At 46.6% G+C, this 26,223-nt stretch overlaps 1 protein-coding gene across 1 annotated transcript in view; it reads right to left on the bottom strand.

The window, feature by feature from the left end:
- The window catches only part of LOC138247177 (killer cell lectin-like receptor subfamily F member 1), a 62,227-nt gene that overhangs the window by 9,261 nt on the left and 26,743 nt on the right, over positions 1-26,223 (bottom strand). Inside the window, exon 2 of the mRNA XM_069201922.1 lies at positions 594-686. The gene's annotated coding sequence lies outside the window, so the exon portion shown is untranslated. The remainder of the gene's footprint in view (positions 1-593; positions 687-26,223) is intronic.

The following is a 26,223-nucleotide window of genomic DNA, read 5'->3' on the forward strand; positions in this document are numbered from 1 at the left end:
GAGAAAGCAGGTGAAAGAAAAATAGAAGTCAAAGAAATATAAGCAAGAGTGTGATAACCAAGAAATGCGGGAGGATGAAGAAATAAGAAAGGAATAAATAAAAGGGAAAGGAAAATACCCATACGTAAAGGAACTGAGAAGAAAAGAACGAAAGAGCTGGACGCAGGAAGTGAGGGGCTGAAGGAACAGAGAGAGTAAGACCAAAGCCTGAGGAATGGCAAAGAGCAGGAGCTGGAGACAAACAGGAGAGAGACATCCACTGCAAGTGGGGAAGAAGCTGAGCGGGAATGGCCATGGACAGTACAGGATGGGAAAAGTTATGGAATACAAGGAGAGGTGACAGGTGAACAATGTGGAGCTAGAAAGAGTTCTGAGTAAGAGAAGCAGCAGAAGGTTGAGGGAGCAGAGAGGACAACTGGAAGTGATAGAAGTAAGAGGGAAACAAGAGGTGAGAAGATGCAGGACAATGGGAGCGGTGGGTGTGAAGGAAAGTGGGGGATAGGTGTTGGAAATGAGAGAACCAGGTAAAGGTGGTGGGAGTTGAAAACTGATTACAGATTCCATATCCTTCTAAAAGAAATGTGCATACTTACCCCAGATGCCCAGAGCGACCACCAGTCCGGTTAGTACCATGCAGCCGGCCCCTCCAACCCAAATGGCAATCCGATGCCAGCGCGGGCATCGAGCTGAAAATTTAACATGAAACACATCAGCCTGATCCATCACTTTCATTTCATTACCCAGAAAAGGAAATGTAAACTATATACATCAATGCAGTATAGCACAATGTATACACAAGAAATATGCAAGAAACTACATTAAATATACAAATAATATGATCACTCTAATGCAGGGTGCATAGCATTAAAGGGCGTCAGTGCACTGCAGCTTGAAAACTATTGATGGGGAGAAGAAGAAGACACTGTAAGAGGATGACGTCAGTCCAACAAACACTTCACTGGCTACCCGTGGCTACATGACTAGGTTCAAAGCACATTTCATCAGATATGAAGCCTCCAAGGAAAAGGTCCATGATACCACACATTACATTTAAGCTACACAAACAAACTAAGAAACTGCTGCAGACTAGCACCACAGATCATCACACTGCCTTACAACCCATGGGTGGCTCTGATTTCATGGTACAAGTCACTGAGCCCTAGAACTCAATGGAAGCCAAAAGTTGAAGCATTGAGGAGTATTTCAAGTTCAGGAGAGAGGTGAAAAACTGGTTGTTCCCAATATATTTACATCACCTGTTGAGCCTAGGATTAATATGAATTGAACTGAGTACTTGTAAAGTGCATTACCACTCCAAGTAGAGCATCCTGGTACTACTGTGGAAGACACACAATCAAGATCAAGCCTAGGGGAGCAACTAACTCGGAGGAGAAGGGAATAGCATAGTGTATCAGTGGCTGCAAAAATCCAGGCCTGTAGCTGCTTTCTAAAGGTTGCTTCTGAGTCAATTGTTTGGATGTGGCAACCCGCCGTGTGGTAATGATATGCAAGGTAGGCGTTCCCGTCCAAAAAATGACTTAAACGGCCATGCGTCGTATTTATGCTTCAGGGCAAAAATGACACACGGCCGGGAGGCGGAGCCGGAAAATGCTGCACAGCCCGATTTGCATCAAAAATTAATGCCTTGGTCAGGGCAGGCGTTAAAATGGGGCAAACACACCTGTATTTAATCAGAACACACAGAAGCAACAGCAGAGCAGCAGAGCAGCAACAGGAAGACATGGAAGTGATTCTTATCCAGTGTGCACGCAGATGCAGAGCCCAGCAGCTACAACAGAAGCTACCACGACACCAGCAGGGACCCCAAAGGCAGCACAGAAGGCAGGAGAGGATATTCCGCCCCAGAACAACCTTTCATGGCCTCAGGGAACATGACATCATCCAGAGGTACAGGTTGAACTGGCAGGCCATTCAGCAGCTGCTGCGAAACATTGAACCGCAGTTGGCACTCACTTTGCTGACACCCTGCACCATCCCAACAGAAACCAAGCTGCTTCACATGCTGGCAAGTGGCTCATTTCAAACAACTGGTGCCCTGGTTGCCGGAATATCACAACCATCATTCGCTGCCTTTTTGCCCAAAGTACTGGATGCCATCATTGGACTTACACCCGCCACATCTGCTTCCCAAACACACTGCAGAAGCAGCAGGAAACAAAACATGGGTTCTACCTCATTAGTCGCTTCCCACACATCCTTAGTGCAATCGACTGCACACATGTACGCCTTGTGCCACCTGCTGCAACTGAACACCTCTACCGCAACAGGAAGCACACACATTCCATCAATCTGCAGGCCATTGTCGATCACCAAGGATTGATCACCAACATCGTGGCAAAATATCCTGGGAGTGTCCATGACTCCTTCATCTTCCGTCACTGCACCATCAATGAACACTTCCAGGATGGACGGTATGGCAATGGACTACTTGTTGGTAAGTACAAAAACCTACTTATATACTCACTGCACAGCAACCCTCCAGGACACACAACACATACACCACAACAGCAACATGTCGACAGGAACACACTGAGGTCGTGACATCGCTAGCCATGTTTCATAGGTCTGCAGTGAACCTGTCACACATCTGAAATTAGTGTACAGTCTAATGTTAAGACGTCAATGAACACAACGTGTGGAGTGGGTTGCCTAAATGTCACCTTGCAAATTGTAAGTGTCCCAATGATGTTTCATTAATCCTTTGCATAAGTCTTAAAGGTATGAGATGTCCAGGGTACATTGATATGAAAGTGTTAACAACACTGTCAATTTTAACCTGTGTATGGCACTATCATCTCACCCCCAGTGAAGACACAGGAACACCTGTATCACAAGTCACAATGCTAGGGAGGGCACACTGTACTGCAAATCGCAAAACATACTGCTGACAACCAGTTAGCAGCCAAACACTTGTTCAGCCAAGGAAACAACACAATGCAGATGGTACATCCTACAAGCCTAGGATGCGACATTATAACACAAAAGAGTCACAGACAACAAAAGACAACTACTGCCATGAAAGGTAATTTCAAAAGGGCAGCTACATCAACATGATCCCATTCATCTTCTCTTGCAGCTGATCAGGGGAATGGCATCCAGCCATGGATAATGACACCTATTGGCAACCCGAGTACTGCAGCAGAGTGTGCCTACAACGACGCACATAGGAGGACCCGCACCATAGTCGAGAGGACCTTCGGCATCCTCAAGTCAAGGTTCCGGTGCCTCGACATCACTGGTGGTAGCCTCCTATATTCCACAGAGATGGTCTGTAAGATCATCCTAACATGTGCAACATTGCACAACATTTGCATCGAAAGGAACATTCCCCTCCTGGAACCAGAGCCACACATGCCTGAAGAGGAGGATGCTGGCCTGCAACATGAGGGGGAACTACAGAACACGGCCGCTGGTATAAGCAGACGGCAACATATCATCAACAATTTCTTTTAAATATAATCACCATCACCACTTTAGTGAACTAATTTAAATAAACGCCTATAATAATCACCATATCATGGTCTGGCTAATCATTTTTGCACTCCTTCATCTCTACTTATCAGAATAAGAGTGTTGCCTCATGGAGCATTGCTGATATACTGATTAGGACACTGAAAATTCCAGAGCTAATGTGATGCGTAACATACAATGGTCACATACACACACACTGTAAATGACATATATCATGTACATTTCTCCTTTGAAGGCCAATAGCAGACAGTAGGCACATTTCAGTTATCTACTGCGCAGTTGATAGGTCACATTACCCAGAGACAGATTTGTTGTGTAAGTGCTATTTATTGAAAAGTGCTGTAGTGCTATCTGTACATTGTCCATGATTGTGAGTCCATTATAGTGACATCTTACATTGTGATCCTATACCAGGGGTTACGGAAATGCTTTTGACATGCTGGGGTGATGTTTCAGACAGTGCAGAGGGACAGGATTTGCCAATGAGTAGGAGAGAGACAATCACTAGGCAGGCTGACAAGATATACAGTGGTAAGCAGAACAGTCATTAAGTAGAGTTGTTGCAAGACTGGCAAGTTACAAAGCGCAGGAACTTGGTAATAGTTGGCCACGTGGCAGGGACTAGTGTTTCCGGGTACTTTCCCTTGTGAATGTGATCTGTTCCATGTCTTCTTCTTCTGATGAGAGTGTTGCCTCCTCTGTCCTCGTTGGTGGTGGTTATGAAGGGGCAACACACACCTCAGTGTTAGAAGACGTGGAGTCAGACATCCCGGTCGCTGCTACCTCTGAAGGTCTTAAGGGCAGTACTGCAGCAAGGAGGATCTGCTGGTTCTTGAGAATAGCAGCCACATCACGATGGTAGGCAGCCAGGTCGGCCCTGAGGGGTTCAATGTTGCATTTGTGCACGCGTTGACAGGATTGCTGTTGTAGGTGTTGGGTCAACTGTATTACAGCTGTGCTGATTACCTTCTGTTTTTTTTGTGCAGTTCCTGCAAGATAGATGTTAGGGCTTGCATAGCTGCTGCCTGATCTGCAGATTACATCGTGCACAAACGCACCCCCTCAAGGCTGGCTGCCATAGTTTGCATCCCCACCACACCTCCTTGGCCAGCTCCCGCTGCACCCCAACTACAGTTCTCTCAAAGCTGGTGCCAGTGTTGTCTGAGTCCTCAGATGTATTGGAGCTGGCAGGTCTTACAATTGGGGTGGTGGGTGGATCCTCTTCGATGGCTGCTTGTTCTGTGCTCCTCCTTGTGACTGAAGGTGGGGTCTGGAGGGTTTCAAGGACCTTTTGGATAGTCTCCTGGGGAATGTTTATCGACTCGTCATCCATGTCATCAGGGTAATCTGGGACAGGCATATCCGCAGGAGACCCACCTTCCTCTGCAGTGAAACAGGGTACAATTAGTGTGTCTGTGTTGTGGCATGAGTGATGTGACATGCCTGCCGTGTGATGAATTCACATTGTGATCTTGTTTCGTGTTCATTGCTCCAGTCCTTCAGATGGGCATTCTCCCAAGCCTATGGCCCACCTGCATGTCACATTTATGTTATTGAGTTATTAGACTTGTCGGCATCATCTCCTCTAGGTGTTGGTTTTGGCCAAATATAGAATTGCCACCTTCTTGTCCTACTCAACCCTCCGTCTGCATCCATTCTCATGGTGAGACCTTTCACTGGCTGTGGGTGTTCTGATGGCCCTGGCAGCACACTTAACAATCTGGACCTGCCCCAATCGCTGATCTTTCACATCCACTTAAATGTATTTGACATGTGGCATATCCTATGCATAGCAATGTTATAACACGATATGGATGTTGGCATTGGTAATGTGTACTACTGATGTTGGGGAATGCGCGGTACATTGGATTGCCATGATAATCGTATCAGTGTCCTATTTCCTCCTCTGACTGTGCAGGTGTATTTCAGTGACCAGTTACATGTTACACGTTTCCATGCATTTTGTGGTTGGTAACCCCCCCTTGCTCACAGTTGACATTAGTGCATTTTAATTCCCCATGCGACTTACCCTGCATGTGCGTTGTCTCCTAGTAGTCTGCGCTGTCCTGTCCTTGAATCCCTGTGACGATCTCCTCAGGGATGACAGCTGCGACCATCTCCTCCATGTGGTCCAGGGCCTCCTGGTGTGCTGGACTCCCCCCTCCAGTCTGCAGTGCTGCCTTCCTGTTCCTGGCCATCTTTTCCTTTGTCCTGAGCTTACAGTCATGCCAGTGTTTCTTGCACTCGATTACTGTTCTGCGTACTTCTGCCACACATAGCTGCAGAATTTGAACTGGTTGATGGGTGAATTCCTCAGTGTCAGTCACCAGGTGCCTATCACATCAATAATTACACGAGGCACAATAAGTGCCTAGATGTGATACGAGCAGACTTGGCGCACAAAAATCCGAATATGAGATAATCTTCAAATTGCATGAAACTACACGTCTAAGTACGTGCGCTCCAAACTGCATATGTTGTTGGTGTAGTAATTCATATTTCCTCGTTTCCGATTCAAAGAGTTCTAGAATAGATATTGATTTTTCTAAATTAATTAATTAAGTACCATTGTTAACCAGGTTGCCCAGATGCTGTGAGTAGGCCACATACCATAATTTGAAGGGCACCATTTGGTTGACAACTGAGTCGTGTAGGAGGCTGGCCTGGCTTGTAGTGGGTACCAGAGGTACTTACACCTTGTGCCAGGTCCAGTTATCCCTTATTAGTGTAGAAGAGGTGTTTCTAGCAGCTTAGGCTGATAGAAGGTAGCTGTGGCAAAGCAGCTTAGGCTGAACTAGGAGACATGTAAAGCTCCTAATATACCACTGGTGTCATATGCACAATATCATAAGAAAACACAATACACAGAAGTACTAAAAATAAAGGTACTTTATTTTTATGACAATATGCCAAAAGTATTTTAGTGAGCACCCTCAGTATGAGGATAAGATATATACACAAGATATATGTACACAAACCAAAATTATGCAGATAATAGCAAAAGGAAGTAATGCAAGCAGTGTAAAGTTACAGTAGATTGCAATAGGTGCACATTGGTATAGGGGCAACACAAACCATATACTCCAAAAGTGGAATGCGAACCACGAATGGACCCCAAACCTATCTGAGCTTGTAGAGGGTTGCTGGGACTGTAAGAAAACAGTGAGGGTTAGAAAAATTGCCCACCCCAAGACCCTGAAAGGTAGGTGTAAAGTCCCCCTTCTACCCCCAGAGAGCACAGAAGTTATGATAGGGGGATTCTGCAGGAGGAACAAACACCAGCAATGCAACAACAGTGGATTTCCGGACCTGAGTACCTGTAAGACAAGGGGACCAAGTCCAAGAGTCGCAACAGTGTCGAGAGTGGGCAGGAGCCCAAGAAATGCCAGCTGAGGGTGCAAGGAAGCTGCCACCTGTTGGAAGAAGCTTGGTGTACTGGTGATGTTGGGGGATGTGTGGTACATTGGATTGCCCTGATAATCGTATCAGTGTCCTATTTCCTCCTCTGACTGTGCAGGTGTATTTCAGTGACCAGTTACATGTGTCCCCTCCTCAATGCTGTTGTCTGAGCAGTATGACATTTGGGATATTACATTGTGACCCAGGCACAGGATGGACCCTGACATATGCAGCATGGGTATGTCCTTAGTGCTGTGTAGCTCCTATTGTCGTTTACAATGGCTGATGTTTGTAACAACTATGGGCATTGACATTTGACAGTACTGGGACCTTTGTCTTGTTTCAGGGGAATGTTGAAGTTGTCATCCTCAACCCCCTAATTTAGGTGTGTATGATCCATGGGGAAGTTACTGCCATTGGCTACTTGAGCTGCACACAGAGCGGAGGTGGTAGTGGCAACTGTTGTCGGAGTTACATTCCAGTTGTCGGTATGGCTAGAGGATTGCTAATAGGGCCCTAGTTAATGTAGGGGGTATGGTGGCTGACGTGTGCCGGGATGTCAGTTTGACATTGTGGCCTTCCCTCCTGGCGTGGATTTCCCTTTGCTCTATCGTTGGCATGACAGCATGCCCCCATGGGACTGTTGTTGGTGTAGTGTAATGGTGTGCCCCAGCTTCTGTTTGTGCAGGCCATGCCCCCATGCCATGCCCCTTTACCCATGCCACTCCTTGTATATGATGACTTCCATGCATTTTGTGGTCGGTAACCCCCCCTTGCTCACAGTTGACATTAGAGCATTTTAGTTCCCCATGCGACTTACCCTGCATGTGCGTTGTCTCCTGGTAGTCTGCGCTGTCCTGTCCTTGAATCCCTGTGACAATCTCCTCAGGGATGACAGCTGCGACCAACTCCTCCATGTGGTCCAGGGCCTCCTGGTATGCTGGACTCCCCCCTCTAGTCTGCAGTGCTGCCTTCCTGTTCCTGGCCATCTTTTCCTTTGTCCTGCGCTTACAGTCATGCCAGTGTTTCTTGCACTCGATGACTGTTCTGTGTACTTCTGCCACACTGTTAATCTTGTCAACAATTTTTTGCCAAATAGCCTCTCTCCTACTGATTGGCAACTTTGTGGTGACAAACAGTTGGTGTTGGTGTTCCGTCACCTCTTTAACCAGAATTTCCTCCTCCTCTGCACTGAAGCGACACTTTCTTTTCTTCTTATAAGTGTCCTGTTCTTGTGTGGGTCCCCCTGGCTGGTTCCTGGTCTGTTGTCATCTTCTTGGGGTCTGTTGTGGCATCTGGGATCCATTTTGGCTCTCCTCTGGTGAAATGGCAGTGTTCGCGTTTTTTTTTATGCTATTGCGTAAAAAAACGGCACATATCCGGTTTGCGGGGTCGTAAATCGACCCACAGTCATTTCCGCCGCGTTAACGTTGTTTTGCTTTACGACTTGGCGCTGCGGTGTGCGTCAAAAATAATGACTCACACCTGTGGTTTGCGCCGCCGTGCCTCAAAGCATACATTTGACGCCCGCACGGCGCACCAAAATGGCGTTAGCCGGCGGTAATATTTTTGACGCAAAACTGCGCCGCCGCAGTTTTGAGTCAAAAAGTATAAATATGGCCCCTAGTCTTTCTGGCAATCCTTCCAGACTCAATCTGAAATAATCCATGTACCAATTCACTACCTTATTCTCCATCAAAGAGACAGACATATAATGTTCCAAAGGAACTATGAAAACCTCCTGGCCACTGTAGGGCACAGATGCAGACTATACAAGCCTGCTTAACCAACCACTCAATACCAACCAGACAGGCTTAGGAAGACCGGGGAGTCTTCCAGAAATTGCTGGTCACCAGAGGGCTGTAAAATAGTTCACCCTTTGGGTCCCGAATTCTCACAAACTCAGAGCACCTACATGCTAATGACAAAAGGGATGATTATAACAGTGCAGCTTGGCAAATCTCCATCCTTGACATCTCATAATGGCACTCTTTTAAAAATGGACTGTAATTCAGTTTACGAGGGCTGATCTCTGACCCCCCACACTTTCTCTCACCTTTTACATTCCAGGGATCCATAGGATCTCAGGAAAGACGACCTCCTGCTACAGCCAGCAAAGGTAATTGCATTGAGAACAGAAAAGAACAGGAGATGGCCCGGTGTAAGCTGCTTAAATTCTGAAGTTGTAAATACTTGATTTGTTCTGTAAAATGTTATAAATGGATGTGCAGCCAGGCCCTCGCCAATATTAAAGAACATTGGCTAAAAGCAAAACTATTTTTTGGTCCTTAGAAGTACACATTGCCATATAAGTCCTTGGCACTAAAGAAAACTACTGAGTGTGTGTATGTGTTCTTTGTGAAGGAGCAGAATGCCATCACTCACAGTGAAGAAACCAATAGATGAAGAGGACTGAATGAAAGCCTCTATAAGGATGAGTACAATTTATATACTTTTAATACATTCAAAAGATTTTGCCTAATGCTGGGCCTGAATACCAACCAACACAATAAAGGATCCTACTGAGCTAGTCAGAGCTGAGAGCGTACCACTGAAGCTTGGATAACCAGGCCCTCTGCAAGATGCAGGCTTTGCCAAAGCGTAGTTATGAGAAAGAGAATCCGACTGACTGTAACCCACATTCCATCCATCTCCTGCCTGGGGGAGATGTGTCTCAGGCAACAATCAGTCCTGTGAGACTCAAGGGTTATTTACAGGTGGGATCCGATGCCTTCTGCCCACAAGGATGAGCACACACAAGAAAACCACCATGTATGTTTTACTAAGTGTTTACAGATGATTTACACTCTAGCCTAGTGCACATAACGTGAATAGATGTTATCAAGCTAAATAAACAAAACTGATATAGCAATAATTGAAATAAAAATAAAAACATAAAAAACTGCAGTATATTTGATGGTAGTCAATACAATCCATCTTTCCAAGTTGATAGCTCTAAGTTAAATCTGCTCTACTCAAGCGCTGTACCTGAAAATAACAGGCACGTACCGTTTAAGCATATTGGAGCAGATTTAAGAAAAGTGGTGTGCATCCACTGCAACGCCACTTTTCTTGTGCCCCTTAGCACCCACCCTAACGCCACCGTATGTGCTCTGTATTTACTATATGGCGCACCATGGCAGTAGTTAGGGAACTAGCGTCAGAATTTTTTACGCTAGCTTGGCGCTTTGCAGGATTTTGATGCTAATCCAGCAAAGCACATTGAGGCCCATTATAAACAATGGGAGCCTCATTTTAACGCCTGCTCTGAGTAGGCGTTAAAAATGCCGCAAAAATGGTGCAAAGAAGTCTTTTAGATGTCTTCACGCCCTTTCTTCGGCTCCCTAACAGGGAATGCCACCCTTGCATACATTATGCCTGGCACAGGCATAAAGTGGCACAATGGGTTACAAACTGGCCCGATGCATGCATTGCACCACTTTCTAAATCTGGCACTTTGGTTTTTGCCCTGGTATCGCCACATTAGAGTAAAAAAAATGACGGTAATGTGGCTATATATGGCGCGAGGCCCTCTTAAATCAGGGCCAAGATATTTTTCTAAGATCCGCTTACTCTACGCTGTGTGCAAGACAGGGTCTGCTAGTGTCTTTGTTTGTGTTTAACGCTCAGAGCTCGGATCAGAGGCCAGAAGGACGCGGCCTGGAGTCCGCGGCGCAGATTTCGGTCCAGAACTTCCATCTCCATGCAAGATAGAAAAGTCCCTTTTCCCATTAGAACTGTTAAATTAGTTTAAAAGTGTTTCACAACACCACCCTCAACGCCAAAATTTGTGATGCGTGACCTAAAATAGTCAATTGCTGTGTAATTCTACTGCAATAACTTTTCGCATATTCGTTGTTTTGCTCCTTTTTCAAACCTAAAATATAAAATGCAGCCCCCGATTTAATATATGACAATGTTATACTGAATGAATAATAAACAAAAACTTTAATATCTACAATTGCAATGAAAGCGGTTCAGAGCGCGCAACCGGCAGGCAAAGCACAAGATACATAACACCAAGATAATTTTTTTTTAAAGTGCATTTGTCTCATGGTTCAGCATCCATCACATCGCCAAGTACTGCTCCCCATAACTCGATACCCCCACCCCGCTGGTCATAATGCATGCCATGAGGACACGTGTAATAGGCTCAGAGCAAAGAAGAAAGACTTCCTACTCCACATCACAATGGTGTAGCGCCCAATCCATGTGGAAGAGCGTTTCAAGAACTCAGATAGGGATACTAAGCGCTGTACAAATGGTACAGTTCAAGAAAAGATAACTAGCTGCAGAATTGGAACTGGTTGATGGGTGAATTCCTCAGTGTCAGTCACCAGGTGCCTATCACATCAATAATTACACGAGACACAATCAGTGCCTAGATGTCACAGGAGCAGACTTGGCGCACAAAAATCCGAATATGAGATAATCTTCAAATTGCATGAAACTACACGTCTGAGTATACGCGCTCCAAACTGCATATGTTGTTGGTGTAGTAATTCATATTTCCTCGTTTCCAATTCAAAGAGTTCTAGAATAGATATTGAGTTTTCTAAATTAATTAATTAAGTACCATAGTTAACCAGGTTGCCCAGATGTTGTGAGTAGGCCACATACCATAATTCGAAGGGCACCATTTGGTTGACAACTGAGTCGTGTAGGAGGCTGGCCTGGCTTGTAGTGGGTACCAGAGGTACTTACACCTTGTGCCAGGTCCAGTTATCCCTTATTAGTGTAGAAGAGGTGTTTCTAGCAGCTTAGGCTGATAGAAGGTAGCCATGGCAAAGCAGCTTAGGCTGAACTAGGAGACATGTAAAGCTCCTACTATACCACTGGTGTCATATGCACAATATCATAAGAAAACACAATACACAGAAGTACTAAAAATAAAGGTACTTTATTTTTATGACAATATGCCAAAAGTATTTTAGTGAGTACCCTCAGTATGAGGATAAGATATATACACAAGATATATGTACACAAACCAAAATTATGCAGATGATAGCAAAAGGAAGTAATGCGGTCCCAGTTCCGTCACTGCCCCTGCCGCTCATGGGCAAACGATGCTTGAGTTGGTGGTCTTTGCCCTGTTCAGCGGTGCTTTCCATGGCAGTTTTTGCCCTGTTCAGCGGTGCTTGCCCTGTTCAGCGGTCTTTGCCCTGTTCAGCGGTCTTTGCCCTGTTCAGCGGTGCTCTCCATGGCGGTCTTTGCCCTGTTCAGCAGTCTTTGCCCTGTTCAGCGGTCTTTGCCCTGTTCAGCGGTGCTTGACTTTGCTGTCTCTGACCTGTGCAGCGGTGCTGTCCATGGCGGTCTTTGCCCTGTTCAGCGGTGCTTTCCATGGCGGTCTTTGCCCTGTTCAGCGGTGCTTCCCCTGTTCAGCGGTGCTTGCCCTGTTCAGCGGTGCTGTCCATGGCGGTCTTTGCCCTGTTCAGCGGTCTTTGCCCTGTTCAGCGGTCTTTGCCCTGTTCAGCGGTGCTTGCCCTGTTCAGCGGTGTTTGACTTTGCTGTCTCTGACCTGTGCAGCGGTGTGTGCCATGGCGGTCCCTCATTGCCCAGCGGGGCTGTGTCTGCCAGGGCCCTCCTGGCCACTGACTCTGGCGGTGGTCTCCTGACCAGTGACGATTGTGCTGCCCTCCTGGGCACTGACTCTGGTGGTGGTCTCCTGACCAGTGACGATTGTTCTGCCCTCCTGGGCACTGACTCCGGCGGTGGTCTCTTGACCAGTGACGATGAGGCTGGCGGTGGCGTCTTGGCCAGCAGGGAGGATGGCGGCCTTCTCGGCCGTGCTGCTCTTCCCAGACTTTGGAGACTTCTTCTGCCCCTTCACCACCTTGGGAGGAGTCACAGCTGACTCGACACTCCCCCCGGGACCCTTGTGGACGGCTTTGCCGGCAGGTGTCTTCCCCCTCTCCCGTCGGGCACTGTCCAACTTCTGGTGCTTTACAGGGGGTGGACTGGCAGTGCTTTGGCTCCATGTCACACTGGCTGCCCTGGTGCCCGGTGCACTCCACATACCTCTAACAGCCACCACTGGTACCAGAATCTTTTTGGCTGAGGTGCTACTACAGGACCTATGAATTGGAGGGGAGGGTGATGGGACAGAGGTCAAGGTTGCTCAGGAAAAGTTTCTGACGAACACTGGGACGGGTAGCTGGAGGGGGTCTGGGAGTGGAGGAAGAGGAGGTGGTTGTAGGAGGTGTAACTTTTGATGCTTTGGGTGCAGGTGCATGTTCTGGGGGCTGTCGTGAGGTGTATGGATGTTGGGTGTGTGTGTGCCCGCGTTTGTGTACTTTGGGAGGAGGCGTCACAGACACACTGGGAGAGGACACAGGGGACATGTAAATGGTAGTGGGGGTGGTGAGTGCAGGTGAATGGGGTGTGGTGCTGGGTGTTCTGGTGCGAGTCCTAGTGGCTGTAGTGGTAGTGCATGCAGGTGAGAGTGTAGACGACACTGCAAGGGAGGAGGGAGACGACAAGGAGGGGGACACAGTGGAGGCAGTGGATGTTGGTGTGTGTGTATGTGTGTGATGCTTGTGTGAGTGCCTGTGGGATGTGTGGTGCCTATGTTTGCCTGAGCTGCCCTTGTGTGTTGAGGTGTGTGCAGGCTGGTCTGATGGTGTGCTTGGGATAGGCTGGGGTACAGGGGATTGGGTCTGGGTGGAGGAAGTTGGAGGGGGAGGCAAGACACAGGGACAATGGCTGCCATCAGTGCTGAGGCCAGAGATTTCAGGGTCCGATGATGGGCAGCCTGACCAGAATGAATTCCCTCCAGGAATGCATTGCTGTGTTGCAACTCCCTCTCTACACCCTGGATGGCATTCACAATGGTAGACTGCCCAACAGTGAGTGACCTGAGGAGGTCAATGGCCTCCTCACTGAGGTCAGCAGGGGTGACAGGGACAGGGGCTGAGGTGCCTGGGGCAAAGGCGATGCACACCCTCCTGAATGAGCAGGCACGGGGTGAAGGCTGAGGGGCTGCTGGGAGGGCGGTGCTGGTAGGGGGGGTGGCGGCTGTACCTGTAGAAGTGGGGGGCACAGATGGTGCCGACACCACAAGGGAGCTCCCATCAGAGGACGAGTCCGTGTCGCTGTTTGCTGATCCACTGACCGCCGTGAAGCTCCCCTCGCCCTCCGTCCCACTGGTGTATTCTGAGTCTGTGGTGTGGCCCTCCATGGCCATGTGGGACGCAGCCCTCTCGTGCTCCGGTGTCTCTGTACCTCCGCCTGATGATGCTGATGCACAAAAGAACAGGGAGAGCACAAAAAGGGGTGGGGAAACAGAAGAAAGACAGGTTCAGTGCATGGCTTACTGCTACCGTTGGCGGACAATACAGACACAGCAGCCCCCTGCACTACGCCGTGCTCTTGGCCTCTACAGATGCAGTTCCTGGAATATGGCCTACTTGGCTATGAGTGCCATCTGCCCACATAGATGACACAGGGGCATGTATACCTGTACTTGGCACTCTACAGAGGTGGGGTGGAGTAGCACATGGCCTGCATTACGGAGGGGCCTAGCCTATTGAACTCGCCCTGGCCTAGGGAAACCCACAGCTCTCCTCCCCCACCCAGACACCTCCACTGCGCGCAAAGTCATGAGAATGTGAGTGTACTCACCCCCTTGTGTCTGCTGTGATGCCCTCATTCGCCCATCCAACTCAGGGTAGGCCACCGCCAGGATCCGGAACATCAGGGGGGTCATGGTGCGACGGCACCCCTCCCACGTCGGGAGGCCATCCCCAGCTGAGCCTCCGCCATCTTCTGGCTCCAGCGGCGAATGTCCTCCCATCTTTTACGGCAGTGGGTGCTCCGTCTGTGGTGGACCCCCAGGGTCCGGACATCCTTGGCGATGGCACGCCAAATATCCTTCTTCTGGTGGGCGCTGACCTACATGACATGTACAGGGGAAGAAGAGAAATCATTACCAACTGCACCGTTGTAGTGAGTGGCCCACATCCCTACCCTTGCTATGTGGCACATGCATTCACAGTCCTTCATGCTCGCAGAACTCTGCCCCCTTCCTTCTTACATCCAGCCCTCTCCACCCAGGCATAGCCCATACAACTTGCACCCTATGTACTCACCTGTTGGTCTGGAGGACCGTAGAGTAGCGTGTACTGGGGGAGGACCCCGTCCACGAGCTTCTCCAACTCCTGTTCAGTGAAGGCAGGGGCCCTTTCCCCAGACGCACGTACCATTGTCTCTTCCAGACCGAGGTCACAGCAGCACTTGCAGTGTAGGTCCTCTCCTGTTGAAGATCAGGTATCGAGTGATTGAACAGATAGAAAATGGCGGTCACGTCTGCGGCGGTGACGTCCGCGGCGGTGCGTACCATCACTGCCGGCGCACTTCGTCATTTGCTCCTGGGACCCGTAGGGTCCAATGTTAACCAATGGAGCATTGCGCCGTGGTCTTCGACCGCCTACCACAATGGTGTACAACGCCAGCGCAGTTACCTCACATCCCATTGTCCCACTTTAGAGGTCAGGCAGCCGCCATTTCAGGGGCCCACATGGCTTCATTTACAACTGCATCACACATACCTAGACCTGGACTCAACACACATACAGGAAGATTTTTGTATTTTGTGTCGTGTTCTGTGTAGCTGTGGGTACATACCTCAGAATTGGTTGACTCTGTGGTCGCTGTTGTCCTTCCTAGGCACCGTCAGCTGGGACATGTGAGGAGATGGCGGAACCCTCCGGTGTACCGACCGCTGGTGGACCTGTTGACATTGGAGGAGCGACATTTAATCATCACCTACAGGTTTGACCGTGCCACAATTCAGGAACTGTGTACCCAGTTGGAGCCAGATCTGATGTCACCAATCCGCCATCCCAGAGGAATCCCCCCTCAAGTGCAGGTGCTGTCAGTACTCCATTTCCTAGCAAGTGGGTCATTTCAGACAAAAGTGGCCATGGCATCAGGGATGTTCCAGCCTATGTTTTCCAACGTGTTGTCCAGAGTGTTGCCTGCCCTGCTGAAACACATGAGGAGCTACATCGTTTTCCCTCAGGTGGAGAATTTGGCTACAGTGAAAGGTGACTTCTATGCCCTGGGACATATCCCTAACATCATAGGTGCCATTGATGGGACCCATGTGCCTTTGGTCCCCCCCCACAGGAGTGAACAGGTGTACAGGAACCAGAAGAGTTATCATTCCATGAATGTACAGATGATATGTTTGGCAGACCAGTACATCTCCCAGGTAAATGCTATGTTCCCTGTCTCAGTGCATGACGCCTACATCCTGCGGAATAGCAGCATCCCTTATGTGATGGGCCAACTCCAGAGGCACCGGGTGTGGCTATTAGGGGACTCTGGTTACCCCAACCTGTCATGGCTATTGACCCCAGTGAGAAATCATTAGTACATTAGTGAGGAGTTGGAGTGATAGGGGAAGGGGTGAGGGTGGGGGTGTGTAATAGCATGCAGGTAGGGTAGGGGATATGATAGTTAAGATTTGACTTACCAGTGTCCAATCCTCCACCGACTCTTCTGAGGCCCTCTGGATGCATAATGGCCAAGACCTGCTCATCCCATGTTGTTAGTTGTGGGGGAGGAGGTGGGGGTCTGCCGCCAGGCCGCTGAATCGCGATGTTGTGCCTGGAGACCACTGAACGCACCTTCCCCCGTAGGTCGTTCCACCTCTTCCTGATGTCGTCCCGATTTCTTGGGTGCTGTCCCACTGCATTGACCCTGTCGACTATTCTTCGCCATAGCTTCATCTTCCTAGCTATAGAGGTGTGCTGCACCTGTGATCCAAATAGCTGTGGCTCTACCCGTACGATTTCCTCCACCATAACCCTGAGCTCCTCCTCTGAAAACCTGGGGTGTCTTTGGCATGCCATGGGGTGGTGTAGGTGATGTGTGTGGGGTGTATGTGGTGATGAGTGTGGTGATGTATAGTGGTGTGTGGTATTTTGGGCGTGGATGTTGTGTGGGTGATGGTGTTGTGTGCCTCTGTGTGGTGGGGTTGCCTATTGCTGTGCTCTCTCTCTGTCGCCTTTGTGTCTAATTTTGGGTCGTAGGGGTTTGTGGGTGATGTGGGTGTGTGTTTTATATTGTGTTGGGTGTGTGGGAGTGGTGTTTGTATGTTTACCAGGTGTGTGTATTTTGAATTGTCCAATGTGGCGGTGTTTTGGAGATGTGTTTGTATTTTGAGTGCGGCGGTGTGTACCGCCAATGGAATACCGCGGTTGAAAGACCGCCGCGTGGATTCGTGGGTCGTAATAGCACGGGCGTGTTTCTGTTGGCGTGACAGTGGAGGATTTGTTTTCGGCAGTTTATCACTGACCTTTGGTGTGGCGGACTTGTGTGGGTGTCTGAATTTCGGCGGATTCCTAGATGTGGGTCATAATAGCTGTGGCGGAATTCCGCGGCCGCGGTGGTGTATTGGCGTCTTCTGCGCGGCCGTAAGCGGCTTTTACCGCCAATGTTGTAATGACCCCCCCTAGTCTTTTGCTTAAACCATCCTCGCATTACCCCCTTTGCCTGACTGCACTTCTCCTCCGTATGAGGGAAGAGCCTTTTGCTATGCCCTGCTGAGTCTTACCCGCTTATCCTGGCTGACGGCGAATCGTCTGATGTCCTGAGGACGAAGACTGACACTGTATGCCGCCCAATTTGGATGGGTAACTATCTGATGATAAATTGTAATTGTCTGTTTGCCCTTTCTTTCTAGGTACCAACTGCTCGTTTGACAGAGGCCATAGTTAGATGTTTTCAAAATTTATGTTGCTAAATTGTTTTGCATGAAGCCCAACATGCTGATGCTAATTAGAGGTTAGTTAAGGAGTTCACTAATTTCGGGTGCAAATAGACAAATGTCTGAATCTTTGCTTTGTTGAATAATGTACTAATGAGACTCTGCAAAAGTTTGATTCATGTTGACGTCGTGCTTTGTCCTAAGGTTCATGATCTATGCATTGTGAAAGTCTTATTCGAGTTGCCATATCGTAGTTTTGTTGATGTGCTTATTGATATTGAGACTAATGAATATGTTAGTAGATTGTAACCAATAGGGAATAAATATCCTAACTCTTACTATACTGGTGTGGTTATTCATTGGCTGAAAGGTCATTGTGTGTTTTATTCTTATTAAATGTTATTGATTAGTTTGATTGCCTGCCCTCACACAAAGGACTGCCACACCCCCTACTGGGACTCTGGCAGACAGGATTGAGCTGAAAGGGAACTTGGTGCATTTCTTAGAGACTCTTTGAAGTCACCCCCACTTCAAAGGCACAACTTAGTATAAAACAGGGCCTCTGCCCTACCTCATCAGACACTTGCTGGAGAAGAAACCTGAACCAGAAACTACATCCTGCCAAGAAGAACTGCCTGGCTGCTCAAAGGACTCACCTGTCTGCTTTCTACAAAGGACTGCTGCCTTGCTGTTGCCCTGCTGTCTTGCTGAACTCTTGTCTGGCTGTGAAAGTGCTCTCCAAGAGCTTGGATAGAGCTTGCCTCCTGTTCCTTGAAGTCTCAGGACCAAAAAGACTTCTTCCTTTCACTTGGACGCTCCGTGCGCCGAATATTTCGACGCACAGCTTGTTTCGCGGCGAGAAAAACGCCGCACACCGACGCTGATCGACGCGACGCCCTCGGGACGATCGAGACTTCAACGCACAACCTCGCAAGGACAAAGCCGCCCGACTTTCCAGGAGAAATCGGCGCGACGCCTACCGTGAGCGCGAAACTTTGACGCACGGCCTCGCAAGGACAACGCCGCCCGACTTCCAAGGAGAAATCGACGCGACGCCTGCTGTGAGACCAAAATTTCGACGCACGGCCTCGCAAGGACAACGCCGCCCGACTTCCGAGGAGAAATCGACGCGACGCCTACCGTGAGATCGAAACTTCGACGTGCAGCCCCGCAGAACGACGCGCAGCCGGAAAACAAGCAGGAGAATCCACGCACAGACCCGGGACATCTGGTAATCCCTGCGACCCACAAAAAGAGACTGTCTGCGCGCCGGAAAACAACGCCGACTTCCCCGCGTGGAAAAGAAGGACGCAAGTCTGTGTGTGCTGAGGAGAAATCGACGCACACACCCCTTTTTCCGCGCATCTCTTCTCCTGTGGCCCTCTGAGGAGATTTCCCACCAGAAACCAGGTACTCTGTGCTTGAAAGACACTTTATTGCTTTTTAAAGACTTAAGACACTTTATATCACTTCCCTGTGATATTTCTACAATTTTCCATTGCAACTTTATTCTTTTTGACCTACAATTATCCTGATAAATATTATATATTTTTCTAAACACTGTGTGGTGTATTTTTGTGGTGCTATATGGTGGTATTGTATGATTTATTGCACAAATACTTTACACATTGCCTTCTAAGTTAAGCCTGACTGCTCGTGCCAAGCTACCAGAGGGTGGGCACAGGATAATCTTGGATAGTGTGTGACTTACCCTGACTAGAGTGAGGGCTTTTGCTTGGACAGAGGGTAACCTGACTGCCAACCAAAAACCCCATTTCTAACAATTAGTTATTGTGAATATTGATTAGGTTATTGATCTATCAATTGAGATGTTAAATAGATATCTCGTCCTGAGGAGTCTCCAATCAGGGTCAAAAGGTTCATTGGCTTAAAACGAGTCCCCTTGTAAGCAAATTGTCAAAGTTGGGACGCGTTATCAATAGTGAAGGGGTGGCGTACCACTCGCACTGGCCACCGTAGAAACAGGCAACAGATTTTTAAAAACCATTGGCAAAGCCAATAGGTCTCGGCAATCCAAGAGATGTAGACGTTTGCAACGTAAATGTATTTGTGTAGGGCTCTGGGGCTGTTCTTGTGATATACACAAATGTATTAACATTGCCGAAGCCTATAGCTCTCAGATAGGCCAAGCGTGTTATGCATAGTAAGAATATTCAGGTCTGTTTTTTTTTTTTATTTCTGGGACTTGCAGTCCTAAATTTGAAATGGCTGTTACAGGACTACATATCCCAGCATGCAACTAGAAAACTGGCTTGGGTGAGCTACTCATGCGTGGAACAAGGTAATTTCAGAGCTCTACCCATAGTGTTTGGGAGCTTTCATGTTTGGGCACAACAGTTCATCCACTTCTGAAAGCAGCTCTTCGCTTACAAACTACTGGGACAATGCCAGCTTGGCGGAATGGTCAGCCAGCGTTGTGTTCAAGTTGCGCATATTTGACGACAAATGAGCATTTATTAACAGTCATCAAAAAATACAAACTCTACAGGTAAAAGCAGAAGAAAGACACCAAGGCTCTAGTTTATCTTGTTTTTGGTGTACATTTGTATTTTATTTATTTATATTGGTATTGATTTTATTTATGACATGTGTGTTTATGTATGTTTGTATTTGTTTTACACTGGTAAGAAACAAGCCTGTCTACATTGAACCATCTCTTTCAATAAATTTGCATAGCACTTGACAACTCACAGGAGGGAAAGCTGTGTCTGTCGCTCGTCTCAGGGCAGGCAGAGGCAAGCGCGAACAAGTTCCTAAAATAGAGGGGAAATGGCTAAAGCTAAAACCCACGGCACAATGACAAACGGGGAGTCACAGAGAAATCTTAAGTGTGAATTCTCTTGCCACAGCTATTGGACCCTCATCCATTTGAAAGGATAAAAATTAGTCCCCAAACAATAGAGGAAAATGCCCACTGCGTATGTGTGGCAGTAGTTGGGTGGTGTGTCGGGGAAGGCCAAACACTGCAAGAGGCATGACGTGCTTGCCCTTGCCAAATGATGGAGACACAAGCTGGAGTGACAACGGTGCCAGCAAATGGTAAGCCTAGGGGTGGGCTGAAGCCCCAGATGTAGCTACAGCAGTTCTCAGTTCAAGACAGCGCATGCGGCGCCCAGAGCTGAGACCTAAAAATGAGTAATAGACACGGATGCAGGGCAGGAGATGCTTTGGGGCTGCTTCCCTGCTGGTTGTCTGCTGGTTGTGGATGGTGCCTCCACCTGTCTTCACAAGCCTCTTTATTAGCACCCACAAGAGGTGTTTAGTGGCACATATTACGTGCTGCAGGTCCTACCTTCACATCAGCTTGTAAACAACAAGTGGATTCACAAGTACTTCTCCAAAGTTTGAGTTGACAGATTGTAAAGCATCAAGACATCCCTGCCTGTCCTTACTTGGAGGTTACTCCTGGCTGATTGGTTGCGGGTGATGTGAGGGGAAGACGTGGATATGTAGGATGAAGTGCTGAAGTCGAGGACCATCAGTGGAGGAGGTGGAAAACCTGGAGGCTAAAGAAGAAGACCAGTGGAAGAGGACCAGAGAACCAGAATAAGGTGGGTCAGAGTCAAGAGGGCCTATTCCATGAGGAAAGTCAGAAGTACCACATGAAGGAGGACAAGGAAGACGAGAACAAGGCACTTCAGGAGGAAGAGAGCCAGAAGAACCAGAAGGAAGAAGAGCTAGGTAGAGGTGCCTTGGTAGCCTAGGAGGAGGACCAGAAGAATTGGGGCTAGGGCTACCAGGAGGACTAGGAGCAACAGGACCTCCTGATGCTACCATAATCTCCAGAATGGCAGGAGAATCAAGAGGAGAGGAAAAGGTGGAGGAAGAGGAGAAGGCGGTTAAAGATGAAACCAAGAGGTGGAGAACCTGGAGCAGGACCAAGGAGACCAGGAGGAAGTCAAGGTAGAATAGGAGGACCAGAATATCAAAATAGTGGAACCACCAGAAGGACACATAACAGGCCCGCAAGAGTACATGGGCCAAACAGCCTGGAGGACACAGAGGTTCAGGACCAAGAGGAAGTTACCTGTTCTATCCTGTCCGATGGCGAATCGACTGATGTCCTGAGGACGAAGACTGACGCTGTATGCTGACTCATTTGGATGGGTAACTATCTGATGATATATTGTAATTGTCTGTTTGCCTTTTCTTTCTAGATACCAACTGCTCTTTTGATAGATGCCATGGATAGATGTTTTCTAAGTTCTTGTTGACAAATTGATTTTTCATGAAGCCCAACATGCTGATGCTACTTCGTGGTTAGTTAAGGAAGTCACTAATACCAAATGCAAATAGACAAATGACTGAATTCTTGCTTTGTTGAATAACGTGCTAATGACACTCTGCTAAAGTTGATTCATGTTAACTTTGTGCTTTGTGCTAATGTTCATGATCTATGCTCTGCTGAAGTCTTACTCGAGTTGCCATATTATAGTGGTTTTGATGTGCTTACTGATATTGAGACTAATAAATATGCTATTAGATTGTAACTAATAGGGAATAAATATCCTAGCTCTTACTAGATTTGTGTGGTTATTCATGACCGCAAGGTCGAGGTGTGTTTGATTCTTATTACATGATATTGATTAGTTCGATTGATTAATTATTGTGAATACTGATGAGGTTACTGTCTTATTGATTGAAATGCTAAACGGATATCTCGTCCTGGGAAGTCTCCAAACGTGGTTAAAGGATTCATTGGCCTAAAACGTGTCTCCTTGTAAGCTAAATTATCAAGGTTGTGACGTGTTATCAGTTCCAGTGCACTTCCTAAAGGCATGTTTGCCTCTGCACTCACATCAGTAAAGGGGCACGAGGGGAGAGGCAAAGTGATTTTCTTGTTTGCAAGAGGCCATGCCCCCATGCAAATGAGGGCACGCCCTCTGATGATAGCGCTGGCACTATATGTGCTCCAGACCTATCTGTATTACAGAAGAGTCTCCACAATCATCTGCAGCCCCTTCTGTAATACCATAGTGCCCCGTGGGTGAATAAAGCGGGTGCAAACGCCCACTGCACCCCCCCGGCACTTTATGTAATACGGCCCCAGATGACTGGGTCTCTCCGAGCTACTCCCTCTATAACTAGCGTACATTAGCACACACTTATGCTCCTACTGTACTTTCCCTCGCATTTATCAGATGTCTAGGTCTACTGCTGTGTCTGTCCAGTTCATGTAAGCCAGGCTGAGTTTTCTTATAGTCAAGCCTTATAGTCAAGCCTAGCTTGTTGACTTAAAGCATTGCAGGTTGCCTAAGAACATAACTGTTTACTCCCGGCCTCGATTCAAGAACAAGTGAGATTCTCAGAGGTGTCAGGTTTTAAGATCTCTGTGCAAAATCCACAGGGTAGAGGATTTTACTCACTTCAGACAAATGGTGCACATTAATGAAGGAACTTGGGCCCATATATATATACTTTTTTAGCGCCGCATTTGCGTAATTTTTTTACCCAAAAGCAGCGCAAATGTACAAAATACAACTGTATTTTGTAAGTTTGCACCGATTTTGTGACAAAAAACAACACAAATGCGGCGCTAAAAAAGCATCAATATGGGCCTTGGTCTCAAGGTGAGTGCCTGAATAATCTGTAAAATGCCAATATCCCTTAAATTATTAAATCATCTCTTTCAAAGATGTATACAGGTGTGGGAAATTGGAAATATCATGGTTCGGCAAAATTGCCTGGATTAAGATGCCTTTTGTCCCCAGAATACTCTATATTACTCAGACTTAACCACTGATATTTCTGATGGGCACAAAATAACATAAACATAGACCTTTGACATTCACCTAGCGGGGGAGAACCCTAAGGATCTAAACATGCTTTACACAGGGGAGTATGGCAGCACCAAAAATTGAAGAAGGAGGATGAGCTGGGATGAGAAATTTTTAAGACTTTGTGGTTTCTAATTTGAGCATGGACCTCAGCAGCATCAATTTACAGCCAATATAAAGAGAATGGGTATAGGATGATGAGGTAGTAGCTTGCCGCAACACTTCCTAATGTAATGTTTGACTCCTCCCCAAAACATTGGTGGTGGGAGGGAAAGGGGAATAATATTCTGCTTATAGTATACGTGTGTGACATAAGTGTTATTGGAAGGCCATTATTTTAAATTTAAAAAATATCTCAGAAATTGAGCTGTGACTACACCGGTGCTTGATAACACAGGCGAAACTGCCCAATGCCCCCTGACCACCCTGAGTGGGAAACTAATTATCAACCTTCTTCTGGCAGCCAGGTTGACAGTAGAATAGTTTTGCAGATTCCCATCCCCCGTTAACATGTGGGGGACCAAAATACAGTCCATACATGCAATGGAAATGCTCACAATAGAACAATATGTTTTCCAGTTAAATAAACATGTTTATCGAAGAAATATACTGACATACAATACTGTACAAATATATTAAATGAAATATATGTTGACTCAACTTGCAGTTACGTACACAGTTATCCAAATATGTACTTTATCAACACCATGTTTCAGTAGTTACATCTATTGCACTCAACCTTCATCAGGAAATAACCCTTCAAATCTCTCAGACTCCACATATATCACATATCAAACGCTAGTGATGTACCCTCTTCATGTAATGATTATACATTTTTACACATGTAAATGACTCTTTTGATGTTACACATCGCTCATGTGTAACCAGAGCACTTAATGGGTTCGATTACACCATCAGTTTGAGCAAGAAACAACCTCTTTTTGACAAAAAGGTAAAATGGGTCTTACCTTGCTTATATTGAAAGAAGGAACACTTCTCACAAGCTGAAATGCCCTCTTACCAGAGCATTGTATGACCTCTCATGCATTTCCCAGAAATGTGGATTTTCATTATTGCAAAAGAAGAAATATGTTATTCTTACTTTTGGGGAAACAGATAGTGTTTACAGGTTCTTCTCCTTTGGAGACTCAGCGTCCCACCCTGACTTGTGCCTTATTTGTCAGAAAGGGTAAAATCAGGGTTTGACCGACTCTGTCAATACATTACATGAGCTGCTATTTCTCCCCTGCTCTTCATCGGTGGGCAAAAAGGTAAGTAAAACTTTTGGAAATAAAAAATGGTTGGTTGACTTCATACCTTTAGTCTCCCGATGTTTGCATTGAATTCTAATCTATCATTCTTACATTTGCTAATGATGTTTTAAAAAGGTCTACCTCTAACCTTATTTCATAAGTAGGGGATAAATACATTTTCTATTTTAGACATTTTTACTCTCTTAAAATAGCAAAGATTGTGTATATTCTTTATTCTGTGAGGTTTCGCCTGTTCATTCTTTGGATTCTGAACTGATTATCCCCATACTTGTCCCCAAGTGGGTTTCTGTTTTTAACACTATAGCAGAGGTCTGATCCGATAATAGCACAGTCACTTGCCAATGTATATAGCAGTCAATACAACAAGATGACTACATTCTTTAGTTATGTCCCGAAGATATACTAGATCTATTGAAAGATTCTTGTTCAAAATGCAGATTTTTGATGTATTCTTTCCAGCGTGAATATCTATTAAAGTAGCAATCTTTGGCCAAAATGGATCCTTCCCATTCAGGAACCAGGAATGTACATTTTGCACACCAACTGCTTTGTGTAAGGGAGTGGATTATGCAATGCAAACTGTGATTTAATAGGTTGCATTGCAAATTGAACATTTACAGGGTGTTGCAAAGCATCATGTCTAAGAAATATTAAATAGGCAGTTCACAATTCGTGACTCCCTTTGACGGGCTTTAAATGGCCTTTTAGGCATAGCAGACCTCCGTCCCTGTGCATAGCTTTCCAAAATGATTTTTTTTTTTTGCAGTCTGTACCTATGGGAATAGACCACATCTTCTGTGGTGCACCCCAGATTTCTGCCTTGACTATTTGTGCTGAGTGTAGAACTCTACATACCAGTGATAAAGTGCATGTTTTTCACCTTTCAACATGAAGAAATTGGCATACCTCTAATTGTCATATTTAACTTACCTTTAAGTCCCCATTAGAGGATACTTAAGTGTACCCTATGTTTGTAAGTTAAAAGTCAGTAGTGGACTGCTGCACACATTGTGCCACTCACCTTGTGGTAGGGCAAACATGACTAAAAGCTACCTATGTGCAGCACATTTGTGCAGGTTTTAATTGCAAAAATTGTCCTGTCAAGTCTCTTTTTAACAGCTCTAAACGCCCATTTAGATATTAGTAAGTCACCCCTAAATAGGCCTTACTTCCCATCAAGGTGGGATGCATGGACTTCAAGAGTAGGGCATGCACTAGTTTAATGTTAAACATTTCCTTAAAGTCAAAAGACACAAACTGCGATTTTCACTGTACCAGGGTTACCTGTTCCATAGGAAAGCATTCGGATTCAATAATAAATATATTAGTGGTATCTCTGCTTAGGGAAAAAGCTATCATGTTTACTCTTGTAATTTTGTAAATATTTATTACAAACCCAATTAATTGGCAGAGTAGGATTTGCAACAAATATTTCTGAAAATGTATTATCTACAATGATGTTGTGTGGCCAAAGCCTCTAGAAACCCATTCACATGAGCCTACAACTGTCACCAAGACGTTTAATGGCTCACTTTATGAGGTGTGAACT

The sequence above is a fragment of the Pleurodeles waltl genome, chromosome 7, assembly GCF_031143425.1.
Source record: "Pleurodeles waltl isolate 20211129_DDA chromosome 7, aPleWal1.hap1.20221129, whole genome shotgun sequence".
Taxonomy (NCBI): domain Eukaryota; kingdom Metazoa; phylum Chordata; class Amphibia; order Caudata; family Salamandridae; genus Pleurodeles; species Pleurodeles waltl.